This window comes from Callospermophilus lateralis, chromosome 7 (genome assembly GCF_048772815.1).
Source record: "Callospermophilus lateralis isolate mCalLat2 chromosome 7, mCalLat2.hap1, whole genome shotgun sequence".
In the NCBI taxonomy this organism is placed as follows: domain Eukaryota; kingdom Metazoa; phylum Chordata; class Mammalia; order Rodentia; family Sciuridae; genus Callospermophilus; species Callospermophilus lateralis.
In genome coordinates this window covers 66,902,527-66,917,043 of record NC_135311.1, presented here as the reverse complement: position 1 = coordinate 66,917,043, position 14,517 = coordinate 66,902,527, and the positions used below count along the sequence as shown (strand labels likewise).

Below are 14,517 nucleotides of genomic sequence, written 5' to 3'. Positions count from 1 at the left end.
TTTCTCTCATATTGAGCTTATTTTCAAATGTTTGGTGATCCTTAGTCTCATATTTAAAGTGAGGCACTTAAAAGTTACTTTGAAATTCTGTGTTGTGTAGTCACTGTAGGATGATCAATCTGGTCATTTACCTAATGGATCCTTATCTACTATTATTAGTTGGTGTTTTTCCTGATTTTATCAGTTTGCCATAACAGGCTGACAATTTCAATCTCGCATCTGGGGGTAGGAACCTGACAGTCATATTTTCAGAACCGGCTGGGGATGACTTCCAGTCTAACATAAATTTCTACTTAATTGCCCCTGATTTTAGTATGACAAGCTTAACCTGAGCTTTGCAGAGATCCTCCAAATGAATGTAAAGAAGAAATTTGATGAATTATGAGATGAAGTGATTTTTGGACAATTCTTTTAGAAGTACACATAGCCATTAATTCCTAAACCATCTCAGGTATCTGTAAAACTAATTATAGACCAATTCTAGGACTTTTACACCATTAGTGGAAGTTTTAACTTTCTTCACAGTATTTATCACTTGTTACTTTTCTGCTTCCAGAGTTTCACTTCTGTGATCAACCACTTTTTTTTGTTTTTGGGGAGGTTTTTTGTCCTTAAGACTCTGTGCCTTTTTAAAATTCTATTAGGAGGTTGATGGCAAACAATGTAAATGGCTATTTAATCTACCATGCTTAAATGAACATTCATCTCAGTTTGATGTGCCATTTCCTCACTGTTATTTATTTCAAGAGTATGAACTTGTTCCAGTAGGATATAGGGTTTTCATAATCTAAGTAGTTGCTATTATTTTGACTTTAATATAATTTTTACTATACTGTTGTAAACAATACTGACATATACAAATTCTCTTATATAAAACCCAAATAAAGAATTCTTTGAGTCCTAATATACGATTTTAAAAATCAAAGTAATTTTACAAGAATGTGTATTCTCTGTTCTGAACAAAATCTGACATCCCTTAGTAAAGAAAACATATTACTATTCAAATCTTTACAGCCTTAATTTTTGTTCTATCTAAAAAATTCTAAAAGGTGAATTAAAATCTGAAAACATTAAAACTGCCAATTTCTCTAAAGAAATTCTATTGCATGCTTCAAAGTTATTTGGTTATCACATAAAATGCAAGCTTGAGGACTGGGTTGTGGCTCAGCGGTAGAGTGCTCGCCTAGCACATGCAAGGCCCTGGGTTCAATTCTCAGCACCAAATAAAAATAAATAAATAATAAAAGTATTAATTCCAACTGCTTCTCAAAAATAAATATTAAAAAACAAAATTCAAACCTGATATTATTTAGTAAACCTTTTAATTAACTATTCTTTTATTTCAATTAACTATTCTTTTATTTACGTAATTGTTTTGGCTTGGAATTATCCTTTGGTTGGTATCGACAATGTTACCTCACTCTTGGCTTGCCAGTTTAGTATATTTTTTCCATTTCCTGATTTTCGACATTTGTGTTAATGTGTTTTAGGTTAGACTTATAAAAACATAAAATCTTTAATTCACTCTTTAAAGAAGACAGGGTGAACAAATCAATGCTAGTTAAATTAAAAAGCTGTTGGAAGAGCAATTAAACCCACAAGAGGGTAACATGAACCAGAAGGTGTTTAAGTCAAACAATACCCCACTAAAGGGTGTCTACATTTAACTTTTTTTTGTTGTTGTTCACTCTTAATAGCACTGCTACCATAAGACATTCACTGCATAGCATGAAAAGTCACAGCCACTGAAGTATCTCTATCTCTTCCATTCCTTTTCTACATAAGCTGTTCCAATAGTATCAGTGTATCTGGAATAGCTTCCGAGTCCCCATCCCTTTCAAACTTTCAAACTGTTAACCTCTTGCATATAGTGATATCCTCTTGCATATAGTGATATTTTCATTGCCTTTCAGCTTACTGTTATCCAAGGCAGAGTAAGCAAGTAAGGGTGGGCCTATCGGCAAGAATCATGATTCACAGAGAGGTATAAACAAACTAGGCTCTATTTAAGGAATTCAGAATAGGGCTTTCAGGAAAGCTTCCTATTCCCATACCACCAGTTCATGGGGATAATGAGAACAGTTAATTAATATTGCTGTCTCCTCTTCTCACCAATACTATCTATACAAAGATCCCCCTAACCCCGAATTTCAGACATGCAGATGAAATCTCTAGTTCCCAATGATGGCAGGAGACAATCTTTCAACTTAGCTGATTTCCCAAAATAGGTAACCTAGCCCTATATAATTGTATCCCTAAAATCTCATTATTACAAAATCTTTACTAACTGAAGTTAGAACTATAACTGTGAGAATGGTTAAAATGTAAATTTGTTATATTAAAACTAAAATATACATTAAAACTCTTAAGATTCCATTAACAAACTTTTTTTCTGTTTTTTAATTCTTAAAAATAAAAGATTTGTAAAATTATATTATTGTTGGAATTTTTATAATTCTTCCATTTTAGAATGATATTTACTGATTTTAAAACAAAATGTACATTCAATTTAGGAGCTCTTAACTTCAGTGAGAACAAACATCTGACATTTTCATTATCAAAAAGTACTAGTATCTGCAGGGCGCACCTGTAATCCCAGCAGCTCTAGAGGCTGAGACAATGATGGCTGCCAAGCAACTCAGTGAGACCCGGTCTCTAAGTAAAATACAAAACAGGGCTGGGGATGTGGCTCAGTGGCTGAGTGCCCTTGAGTTCAAACCCTGGTACCAAAAAAAAAGTACTACTGTCCAATGGGAATTACAATTTAAGAATTTTTTTCCCTATGAAAACAGTATTCCTAAATATTCCTAAGTTTTAAAACAAATGTAAACAATAATAATCAATCGAGATTAACTTTTAAAAAAAAAATTGCAGTTGTAGATGGACAGCATGTCTCTATTTTGTTTCATTTTTATGTGGTGCTAAGGATAGAACCCAGTGCCTCCCTCACACATGCTAGGCAAGTACTCTGCCACTGAGCTACAGCCTCAGCCTCTAGATTAACTTTTACTACCTCCTGTTTTCCCACTAGTTCCTTTATCAATTAAGACTCTTAAACCATGGCTAAAATAATAACTCAAAATATGGCATTACAATTATAAGCTCTTCTTACCATTCATCTAAAACACTTTTTACTTAAAAATACCAGCAATTACAGCATAATTTTCTTTGGTTTTACTTAATCCTCAAACCAAACTTAACAGGAAGAAAGTCCAGTAAAGGTATTTTTTTGTTTTTCTGGTACTAGGGACTGAATCCAGGGGTGCTCAACCACTGAATCACATATCTCCCCAGTCCTTTCTTATTTCGAGACAGAGTCTTACTAAATTGCTTAGGCCCTCCCTAAATTGCTGAGGCTGCCCTTGATCTTGCAATCCTTCTGCCTCAGTCTCTCACAAGCCGCTGGAATTACAGACACAGGACAGCACACCCAGCCTCAAGTCATGAGTTTTTTAAGGCAAAAAAGCAGGTGTATCTCAATAACTAATGTAAATTTTCTGAGTAAATTTACTTTGAAAAGAAGAAGATAACATTGTTTCATTGTTACTTCTGCAATACAATTTTGAGGAGTCACAATATTTTAAAACTACCTCTTAATAATACACCCTCCCTCAACCACCAAGACCTCTAACTGGCATTCTTCATGTCAATCTGTTCTCCAATCTTGTTTTACCTAGCTGCTAATCTTTTTCATATTTCTTCTTGTTATTCTGGCCAATGAGCCTCAGTAGACCCCGTATTTTTAATTCCTAACCCTCCAGCTCATGCCATCATCTTATCAAGTTTATTTTTTATTTAAAATAGATTCCATTTAGGCTGGGTGACATGGTACATGCCTATAATCCAACAGAAGACAGGAGGATAGCAAGTTCAAATCCAGCCTCAACAATGTAGTATCACCAGTCTCAAAAAGGGACAGGGTGTATGTAGCTCAGTGGTAGTATTCCCCTGGGTTCAATCTGGTACCTAAAAACAAAACAAAACACCCTGATTTAACCAAGGACAATGCCTGTATTCCACAATTCCCCCCTTCCTCCCTCCTCCCTCCCTCCCTCCCTCTCTCTCTAAAAAAAATAAAAATAAAAAATAAAAAAATAAAAAAAAAAGTTAAACATCTCCCCAAATAAAATCCAAATGTAATATTCATTTTTATCAAAACATGAAAATACAGAATAATTCTAGAAATAATTTTTTCTACTCACAGAAGTCTTAAAGCTGTAATTAGAAACACTTCTAATTGGTTTATGTTTGTCATTTTTCTAAATCTAGCCCTCAAAAGCTATACATAAAGTCTTAATATTTGGGAGATAAAGATGTATTTTTTCAATGTCTATCTAACCAATTTTGTTTTAATCTTCTATACTTCACAAAAACTACATTAAGAAAGTTAACATGTGGTTTTATCATTTCTTCAAGATAACTATTAAAATTCTGAGAGCAAAAATATATTAATAAAAATTCCAAGATAAAACTTCTTTTTAAAAATTTTCACTCATAATCTCAAAAGCATTCATAATCCAAGTATTAATGAGGTAATCTTTTTCATGGCAGTTTGCACACAATTTACAAAATATTCAATCCTCCAAAGTAGGTATACTAGAATGTGAAGACACATATTTTCATTATTGTATACTTTTTACCATTGCATTGTAAGTAATTCACATTTCAGAAAACTTCTTTCTCCCAAAAGCACCAATTTAACAATAATGTTTTAATTATTAATTACATTTTTTTAAAAAACTAATTCAAGCACTGAAATAGAAATCATGATCAACAATTCCATTTCAATTCTCAGTTATAAAGCCTTCAAGGACCTTTGCCATTCAAACTTTTGTGCAATGATCTGTATGGTAACATTCTAGTTATGCATAAACAAAATGTCCAATCTTTCTGGTCGAGAGGTAGATGCTTACTATATAAAGAAGTGCGCCAATTTATTCCTATCTCTATAATCACATAAGAAATACTCAAGTACCTTATTAAGCAACCTTAAATGCCTGAAAGCTAACTTACATAATGCCTCGAAACTACTAAGAGGCTCCAAAAGGCCTCTGTATATGGAGGCAATCCAAGATCTCCTCCATCTACTACTTGGCTACATGCCTAGAGAATACTGTAATGAAAATAAGCCAAATAACTATATTATCTGTGGAGGCAATGCAAATCTCTGCATTCTAAACAAATTTTCAGGGCACAAAACTAACCTCTAAAGGGTAACTAGTAATGAAAATTTAGAAGCATCTTTCTGATCGCAACATAAACCACACTGAAAAAAAAAAAAAAATCAGGATCACAATACCAACTATCACCTGATTTACCTCCAGATTCACACAATGCCAAATAGGAACAAAAAAAAGAGATTCAGATATATATATTTTTAATACCTTTATTTTGTTTATTTTCTGTGGTGTTGAGCCTCAAACCCAGGGCTCCACACATGCTAGGCAAGTGCTCTACTGCTGAGCCACAACCTCAGCCCCTCATCAATTCTTACTGCCCTTAGACAGGAGAAAAAAACTGAACATAATCAAATCTGGAAACACTAAAAACTACTCTATGGTGAAAGAGGCAAACACAATGGTTAGTTACTTCTACAATGGGGTTACAAAAGGGCACAAGGCACTTTTCCTTGCAGAAAGTATATTATTTTTGATCTAGGAAGAAGTTCCCTGTATATATTTTACATGTAAAATTTCACTGAGTTGTACTCATAAAATCTGTATACATCAATGTATGTAACTTATAAATAAAATATTTATAAACAAGTCACCAATAATGGCCAAATCTAAAAACCCTTCTTCAATTCTGGTTTTAATCAATCTCCATCATATCATAGAACACAATATTACCTAAATGAAACTCTTTTACCTATGAAGATCCACAAAACTTTATTACTATTTTTTCAACATTTTTCTTATTCCGTATATTAATCTAAAACCTTAATCCAATATTCATAAAGTACTCAGGGATTAGGCACAGTCCAATATATTCCCTCCAACCACATACACACAGACCCCTCCCCCCCACCACCACATACACAAACACCAAATTTCCTAAATTGGATTCAAGCCATTCTGTCACCAGGTTTAATTCCCATCAATTACTTTACAGAAAGATTCTTCTCAAGCATTCCCATTTCTCAGTCATCCTTTAAGGTTCAGTTCAATTTCTACTTTATCCTTTTTCTCCATACTTCTAACAAGACTTGCTATACAATACTGTCAAATACAGTAACCATTATGTGGCTCTTAAACCTGAAGTCTAGCTAGTCTGAATTGAGGTATGCTTTAAATAATAAATTTTAAAGACTTATATAAAAAAGAACAAAAAATATTTCAATTATGTTTGTATGTTGAAATGACATTCTGGATGCACTAGGTTAAATAAAATGTTAATAAAATTTACCCATTTCCTTTTTTTAATGTGGCTATAGAAAATTTAAGTTGTGTTTGTGGCTCAACTTATATTCTTTTGGGCAATAATAATCTATAAAATCTATTTATAAATGCCCCATAAATTATTTTTTCTTCTTTCCTCTTTTTCTTTTTTAATTAACAAAACTATACATATTATATATTTGGCATATAACACATTTCAAAATAGCTACACAATGCAGGATAGCTGAATTGACCTAATTAAGAAATGCACTACTTCAAGTGCTTTTTGTAGTCAGAACATTTAAAATATATTACTCTAAGCAATTTTCAAGTATACAATTGCAATTATAATCATTATGTCCCACATATTATCTTTTAATATATGTCAGCCTCCCAATTAAAGTATAAGAATTCAATTTTAAGCTAATCTTTTCAAAATAAATTAAATATTTTTATATCAGGAATTACTGATAAGAACTAAATATCTCTGTAGACTTTAAATGAGCACTTAAATTCTATTTAAATTTAATATTATTTTAATGATATTGATCGGGAAGGGGAGTTTACTGGGGAATGAACCTAAATTCTCATGTATGCCAAGCAAAAGCTTTACCACTGAGTTACATCCCCAGATCAATTCAAGTCCTTTTAAAAGATGTATGTATTAGGACTATCTCAAAGTCTGAGGTAATCCCCAGTCCTTTTATTTTATTTAACTTTGAAACAAGCTCTCACTAAGTTGCCCAGGCTAACTTCAAACTTGTGATCCTCCTACTTAAGCCTCCTAAACAGCTGGGATTGAACACATATGCCACCATACCTGGCCATTTTAATGATTTTTAACAATAAAAGGCATTTCAAAACATAAAAATGTAAGAAATATTGTTTTCAGATAACGATAAATTGAATGTCATCTGCATTTTTACTTATAACAAATTTTAAGTTAATGTTCCACCAGAAAAGACAGATGTATAATTAAACCTGTAGCAATTCTAATCCACTGAGAATTAGTTGATTAAGCTTGATTTTATTCAGCTTAATAACTCAGTAACAAAAAAGGCAGCTTCCATTTTAGCCATTATCATTGTACCAATGTCCAGCAGCTAGGACAAAGAGCCTTTATACGGTATTATGAATAAACAACGTGGGCAATAAGACATCACTTGAAATATGGGTAGGCATAAAAATGCTTTTTTAAGGTTAAATTTTAAAACCAGGAGTCAAAAATCACAAATTGTACCTTAGCAAGGTAAAAGGATAGACATAGGAAGACAAGAAGGCAAGAAAAGAAAGGCTCTGAATCTAGAATCAAGATATAGTCAAGTTCAAACTTGGCTACTATTTACTGCCTGCATGACCTGAGTCTGAAATTTGTTTCCTCATCAGTAAAACAGGAATATATATACCACAGCATTATTAAATGTAGCATACAGATGTTTAATTACATAGCCAATATTTAATTAACATCAATGTTACTTCCTTTTCCTTTAATACTGAAAACTAAGTAACAGTGCCAAGTTTAAGGGTGACTTCCCTTGCTTCATTTTCCAAACTGCTGAAAATACTTTTTAAGCATAAATGAAACTTCTAGTATTTCATACTCACACCCCTCCTTATGTGAACTTAAAATTATTTTTACTGTCTTTTACAACTGTTAAAAATTCTAATTTGTTTACATTTGTGATTTTTCTAAATCTAGCCCCCCCCCCAAAATAACAAATTTCAGACTCAGATCATACAGGCAGTAAATAGCAGCCAAGTTTGAACCTGACTGTATCTTGATTCTAGATTCAAGGCCTTTCTTTTCTTGCCTTCTCATCTTCCTATATGTCTATCCTTTTACCATGTTATTGTACAATTTGTAATTTTTGTCTCCTGGTTTTAAAACTTAACCTTATAAAAGCATTTTTATGCCTACCCATGTCTGATCTAATGTCTTTGTGATGGGGGAGATGGACAGTAGAAAAAAAAATTAAAGGGGGAAAAAGATAACTAATACTATGCCAGTACAGACATACAAAAAGAAAACAAACAAAAAGTGTAGAGAAGAAAACAGCAAAAGTTAATGCTGTGTTTGAAGAAATTCCCGAGACAATCCAATGAAAAAAATTACATTCTCCTACTCAATCTAGCTACAATGCCAGCCACTCCTCACTTGTATCTAGGGTTTATATGTATGTTACATACAGATATGCATACACAAGTCACTCTCTTTACTAATGGGAACCACCACACTCATGCACAAAAATTTAAAGGTAAATGAAAAAACTTAGGATGTTGTAACAAAAACAAACACCTGGTTAAGAAATAACTTCCACTAAAATGTACTCATTCCCCAGTACATCTTCTCATCACCTTGCAATCAAAAAAAAAAAAAAAAAAAATGGAATGCACTGCTGAAATATTTAACCTGGTTACAGGATTTGTTACAGAATCAGAGAAGGCACACTTTGATGCCTATCTCTCACTATCTTTATAATAACCCCATCTTTAGAGACACGGCCTAAAAATGGAATATTAGCAAAAGCATACAATTTCAAATAGGTACAGATGGAAAATTTAAGCTATTTTTTTAAAAGAATAAACAATATTAATAACTATTATTATTATTTTAACAGCTAATACTTACTCAGCATTCATTATGTACCAGAAAGCTAAGGACTTTTCATGAATTCTGAAATTAGAACCTTAAACCTCTACAAAAATAGTATTATGGTTAAATCCACTTGCCCAGTGCTCACACTGCTAAATTTGAACACTGCCAATTTTACTTCAAGGCTCCCACCTTATCCCTTCCTGTCTCTTTATACATGCATAAAGACGTGATTCTATATGAATATGTATATACGTGTGTATAATATAAAAACAAAGGCCAAGTGTGTTTCTATATGAATATGTATATACGTGTGCGTGTGTGTATAAAATATTCAATATGTTGGTAGTAAGCAAAGACAATTTCAACTCGAGGCTTTTATCTATCTTCACAAACTATTCAACAATAAATTGGGAATCACCCTTTCTCTTTAACAAATGGTACTCTGAAAATACAAGTTACACTTAATATCTTCCTCAAGAAACTAATATGTGTGTGTGCATGTATACAATAAGCTTCTAAGTAAAATAAACTCCATGAAAAAAGGACTAAAATATTATAGGCTAAATAATAGGCTTTATAAATTGTGCTTTAATCCTAACACTTTATTAGGTGTTTTTTCACTTTCACTTGTCTGCTTGGCTCTTAACACTTATGCTTCTACAACTTATACACTTCACAGGGTTGGGGTATAGCTAAGTGATAGAATGAGTGCCTGGCATGCCCAAGGTCTTCAGTTCATTCCCCAGCATCAGTCTTTACGGCACTGTATTTTCAACTCATACAAATACACATACTGAAAAACTTAATACAATAAATCTGTATAACACTCTAACCAACTTCATTTTCAAACTTCATGGAACAAATCATTTATTTATACTTTCATTACAAAATCACAGATCCAAGAATTCTAAATGATATGGGAAGGCTACAACCAAAGAGGTAGACAAAGATTAGTATAAGAGTGAAAAGGAAATTTCTTAAAAAAAAAGCTAACCTTAATCCAGTCTCACTTTCCCCCACCCAAAAGTTTGCTCTGCTACTACTTCTACCCTGTCAGGCTCCTTGACCTTTGCTTTTCTCCTCTTGGAAGTTTATCTCACAATTGTCGAAGTGTTTCTGAACTTAAAAATACAGAAACATACTAACTCCATAACTATACATGAGCTCTCAGTAAGTTCAGAAAGGAATTAACTCCACAGTTTATGAGAATAAAAAATCTGAGAAAAAATTTAATAGTGGTATAACTGACGCCTGAGAGATGAGAAAATTACTTTTTCATCTTTCTGAAGACTGAATTGAATTTTGTGTTCCATTATCCTCTAAGTCTCATATAGTATTTAAAATAAGGAAAAGGACAAATACATGAGCCAACCAGCAGGGTGAGCTAGAACTAGTATCATTTTGATGATTTTTAAAACTCAATGGTATAGTTTACACTATTAAAAGCAGCTATCTCCCACTAATAAATCTGAATCAAAAACACCACCTTTTGAGCTACTTCAGTCAAAGCTACAACTCATGATTTTGTTCAATATTTAAAAACTCTCCTTGTACAAAACACATTCTCTATACCAGAGCCATTAAATTTAAAAATACTGAGTTCATTTGAATATTTACCTAAATTATTATAGTACCCACCATTCATCCCCATGTTTTATTTCACGAGGTTATCATTTCAAAGACTTGAAAACAGTTTTTTTTTAAAGGCCTGCAGAACGGGTTTTCTACAAATTAGGGTTGGATAATTCAACATGCTAGTTTTTGTTTGCTGCAAGCTACAACTGCCTTATTGACAGAAAAGCAGTTCTTAGATGCTATTGAAAGAATGCTGAGAGAAATGCATTCCCACAAGACTAAGATCCACTCTTTTTCTCCCAGTCACATGTGCAGAAAAGAAAATAACCCTAAACAACTAATAGTGTGTTTAGGATGACAGAAGTACCTGAACTGTCTCTAAATCACATCATCTTGACACTTTCCTTGAGTCTTTTCCCTTTTTGCTGCCCATTACATTCTCAATTCAACCAAAACTCTACCTCCCATGAAACTCCAACACAAACTAAACCTGGAAAGCATTTAAAGTTTACAGGTTACAGACCCACTTTATAATTACAAATAATCTAAAAGTATAACCCTAATTATCACAAGACTAATATGCAATTTATTTATTTATTTTGAGGCAGGGCCTCCCTAAATTGCTCAGGCTGTCCCTGAACTTGCATTCCTCCAGTCTCAGTCTCTTGGGCCACTGGGATTATTGGTGTGTGCTGCCCCTGGCCCAAGACTACCTTGTAATTAAATCCTTTCACATAGTGTTGAAAATTATGAAATACCTTATTAACTTTCTTATGAAAAAAATTAATAATTTAAAAGCTCATAAATGAACTGTAAAAAGAGTCAAAACAATTTAACTGTGTTTGTCAAATCTGGCATCCAAAAAGTTAAAGATCACTGTGGGATTCACCACAAATGATTTTACGACTTGCTGAATTTCCTCACAGACCTGACAGAGAGATACACTACTCAGTAGCAACAGGAGCAGCAGTACTCTTAAAAGTTGTTTTAAAAAGAATGTGAGTGGCATGTTCACTTATCGTATCAAAAGCACTGTTGTTTTTAGCATCCCTCATTTCTTAGGTAATAATGGAAGTTATCTCAAACTTTCCAAGACACTTGTTGAATTTTTAAATTTCTGGGTCAAGTATGCTTTCAGAAAATCTCAATATTCATAACCAACAATGCTCTGAAATTTCTGTATTTTGTATCTGGATTTCACCGAAAGTCACTTTATAAACAAAGTCACCTAATACATAACATTAAATTTAACTTACTGTCGCAGAAGTTCTCGTTAATGTGATAGCATTTAATTAACAAGTACTCTCAATAATTCTCCCTTGTTGAGTCTTTTAACCATTAGTTGCAGATATTCACCTTTTCATCCAAGCAATGTGACAAATGAAAACAGCAATGCAACAGAAGTTGAAAGATTGATTTTTCACTATGCAACTAATTTAATTATCCTCAGATATTGTAAGAAAGGGGGGTATGCATACTGGTTCTTTGAGATTCCCTCACTGTAAAACTATATAATCTAGGAATACATTTTCTAATGTTAATAATATATCTTCTATTCATTAATACAGTTAAGATCACACTCTACTAGAAAAACTATAAAAGAGAAAATATATATCTGAAAAAAAAGAAAATTAAAGTTTTAAGGAATGTTGAAAAGTTGAAATTTCATCTTGAATACAAATTTAAATTAGTGACCTAAATGCGTTTATCTATACCTTCAAGTGATTACTTTGTTAATGGCAAAGACAAAATCTGTACTTCAATCTTGAAATCTGTACTTCAATATTAGTTTATTTCAATATATGATTTGTTATTATAACTGATTATAATAAATTAGAAATTCTAAAACTTATACAGCCATGATTTTAACAGCAATATATACCGCTGCGTTAATACTAGTTGGCAGTCACGTTTCACCTATATCTAAGTTAAATTATAAAAATATTTTTTTCTTACCAAACCTACCAAATACGATATTGCAAATGTCAAGTTCCCTTGATACTTACACATGGCACTGAAGGCAAAGAGCCGGTTTCCTTTCTTTGAGGAACTTTAGATGTCTATTTTTTTGAATGCTTTCCTTCTTGTGGGACCAAATAATGTAACTAAGGTAAGCTATTGCAGAGATGTAATATATAATTAAGGCAAATCTATATCATCACCCAGATGCACCAAGCTTGGCATTAATCAGGAAAGGCCAAAATAGAAGACAGTGTTTGGGTATCTCTGTACAAAGTATTAACTTGTATACAAAACGGGACCCTCATTTCAGGCCCCAAGTTATGTGTATCCCCTCGTTGAGTTTACTGATCCCACAAAATCTGAAGTCTAAACATAAAAGTTTTATAACTACTATACTTAAGTCAATATTACTTAAAACGGTTCAAGAAAACTTTTCCACTAATGTTGCTAAACCATGGATGGATCCCAACACGAGAGTCGTCTGTGGAAGTCTGGTAACAAGAAACCTTTAGCTCCACCACCTAAGTTTCCAATCACTGAGAAGGGTCTGGGGCAACTCATCTTCAGGTTCACGGGAGAAGTGGAGCACACCTGCTTTCCTCTGGCAGAGATTAAGCTCCCAGGGACACAAAGGCCAGGGAATCAGACCTGGAGAGGCAAAAAGCTTTAGCTGGACACCCACCGAGCCCCTGGCAACCCAAACACTTCGAGCGATTTACCTCTTGCTGTTACTTCCCAGGCACCTAGCGGCACAAGATGTTGCAGAACGGGAGGAGGGGAGAGCTATGCGGTCCAGTCCCAAGCCAGGGGAGGGGTGTGTACAATTAACGCCAGAGCCGGCGCTTCTGGCCGGGACGAAGCAGCCTCGCGGAGAGGGGCTGGTGACTGCTCTCGGACCGCCCCGTTACTCAGTGCATTGCAATGGCGACCGCCAGGCTCCTCAAGCCGCCTGATCTCAGCCCCTTCCCCCTACTGCTCACTGGCTGCTCGGCTTCATGTGACTAAACAAAACCCCCAAGTCTAGTGCCCAGCTCAGCCCCTTTGTGTCCGCTACCGGATTCTCCGACGCCGCAGCGGAAAGGCCCCCCCGCCCCCTCTGAGTCCCGCCCAGCGGCGGCGGCCGCCGCTCACCTCAGGCTCCGCAGCCCCCCGCGGCCGCTGCGGCCGCCGCCTCCCTGAACCCGGGGCCCGGGCTCCTTGTGTAGCACCAACTCCGCCTCCTCGGCCGCCGCCGCCATCTTAGCCTGTGCGGCAAAATGCGTCCTTTTGGATGGTTGGGACCCAGCCTAGGGCGTAGCTCCCCGGGCCCGAGCGCCGGAGGCCGGGTCCCCCAACTTCTTCCGCCACCCTCAGTCCCGCCGCCGCCACAGCCCTGAGGCCCGAAACCCACTCGGGTCCTAGCTAATCCGACCAAATAACCCCTGAAACTCACAGTTTGGTGCCGTGTGCGTCAAACCGGGGCGACGTTGGGAGCGCGCGGCGTCCCCGCGTCACACGCCGCTCAGTACGCTACTCGGCTCCAACGGCCCCCCTCCGCTCCCCGCTTTTCGCCTCCGGCCCCGGTTCCCACGGCGCAGGCGCGCGGCTTTCCCGCCTCTGCCAGCCGCGGGCTGCGGGGGTGGCCAGCGAGGAGCTCCTGGGCAGCTTCGGCTGGTGGAGTGTCTGGGCCAATTAGACAAATGGGGGCAGCAGAAACAGTGCACCACTGTTCTCGGGTGCCAGAAACCAAACAAGGTCACCTCCCCCAGCGCTGACCTAATCACTCCCAAGGAGGTTCCCGCCCCAAAGTAGGCACGCTCCAAATATGGTGGTGCCCAAACTCTGCAAGACCCAAACACTAGGCATGCCTAGGCCCTTTAAGGTGGAACAGGCCCATGTTTGGCTTCCACAACCACTAATGAGCCAGAATCCCCTTTATTTTACTGTTGTTGAGGAAAACAACTAAAGAACGCACTATTTGGCAGTCATAACTGTGGAGTAATGGCAGAGGAAGGTTTTAAGATCTTC

General features: G+C 35.7%; 1 protein-coding gene and 1 pseudogene across 3 annotated transcripts in view; one reads left to right on the top strand and one right to left on the bottom strand.

Annotated features, from left to right (window-relative positions):
• The window catches only part of Znf644 (zinc finger protein 644), a 98,802-nt gene extending 84,737 nt beyond the window's left edge, over positions 1-14,065 (bottom strand). The window contains exons 1-2 of one of the 3 annotated variants that reach the window (XM_076863531.1): positions 13,943-14,065; positions 12,555-13,158 (exon numbers count right to left, since the gene is read on the bottom strand). The gene's annotated coding sequence lies outside the window, so the exon portion shown is untranslated. Of the gene's footprint in view, positions 1-12,554; positions 13,159-13,641; positions 13,905-13,942 lie in introns of those variants that run through there. The other 2 variants (XM_076863532.1, XM_076863533.1) reach the window with 2 other exon arrangements.
• Positions 13,767-14,517, top strand: part of LOC143404377 (large ribosomal subunit protein uL10 pseudogene) — a 35,890-nt pseudogene continuing 35,139 nt past the window's right edge.